The sequence below is a fragment of the Chrysochloris asiatica genome, unplaced genomic scaffold (assembly GCF_000296735.1).
Source record: "Chrysochloris asiatica unplaced genomic scaffold, ChrAsi1.0 scaffold00048, whole genome shotgun sequence".
NCBI classification, from domain to species: Eukaryota; Metazoa; Chordata; class Mammalia; order Afrosoricida; family Chrysochloridae; genus Chrysochloris; species Chrysochloris asiatica.
In genome coordinates, this window is record NW_006408566.1 from 4,203,376 (window position 1) to 4,204,767 (window position 1,392).

Genomic DNA, 1,392 nt, shown 5'->3' on the forward strand with positions numbered 1-1,392 from the left:
TTACCAGAGCTCCTTCACTCTCATAGTAAGTAAGCAAAAGTAAGTCCATGCTTGCCTTGTTTATTGGGTAATCTAACACTGGTCATAGCCAACATTAGAGTATGTCTCCCAAAGATGGAGCTTAGATACACACATTCTTCTCCACTCCAGCATGATTAGAGGTTTTTCCCTGTTGTCTGTTCTGCTTCTAGACCTGTCCTGCATGAACAGATTAGAGGATGAGAACGGGAGTCCTGATACTAAGTTTTCTAATACCTTAACTTCCTTCTCAAGTCATTGACTACTGTTGCTGTACCACATACAAGCATTACAGCATGTGATGATGTGCCCCCAGACCAGGTGGGGAGTGGTCCTGTTGATCTCAATCATAACATATGCTATGATGGAACAAGATGACTCCAATGACTGTGGCATTTGAATATTTGTTGTCAGTGGGCATGTGCCATTCTAAATTCCATCACATGAAGTGAAAAGCTGGAAGATAATGGATCCTACCCACTCTTTCCCATCTCTGGAAAACTCTGAACCATCAAACCATCAAGCAAAGAAAGTTCCTGATACACAAATACGCATGTTTAAAAATACCCACAAAGCATGTGGCTGTGTCTTATTATGGAATCGAAAGCTGGAAAGCCTCTAGCTTTAGAAGCCTGATGGAGTGTGGAAACTGTCTGCTTGGGCCTACAGCACCTGGCATCCAATCTCTGATTTGCTTAATCATTGTCTACTTTCACTATCTTCTCTCTTGCTCAGTGCTAAACCCACTCCAATCTGCCTATGTCTCCATGGAAGTGACCCTCACTACAACACCAGTGGCATCCTCATTGCAAAAATCTCATGGGCATTTTTCATCATTTTCTTACTTGACCTGTCTGAAAAATCTACCTCCTCTGGAAACTCTCTCTTGTTCCAGTAGTCCATAAAAGTGTTCTCTTCTGTCTCTCTTTTATGTCTTTTGCTTTCTGGTGTCCTTTGTCCATTCTTCAGTACACACTGCATACTGAAATCTTACCTTTGGTGTAGACCTTTTACTCTTTCCATCTTCCTTTAGGAACAACATTATATACATTCAATTCTTTAACTTGTGTACCAACAGTCCCCCAAACTACATATTCATGGCATATTGAGTTTCTGACTTGTAGACCATAGAATAATGTGCCTACAAGACTTTGGCCCTTAGATGCTGCATAGACATCTCCAATTTAACAAATCTAAAATATAAATTGTCATGGTCCCACACAATTTATGGAATAAAAATTGAAATCTTTCAAGAAAGTGAGGCGGCACAGGGGGCACTCACTCATCTCTGCCAAGAAATTTAGAAGACAATTATCTGGCTGACTGATTGGAAGAGATCCATATTTGTGCCCATTCCAAAGAGAGGTGAACCAC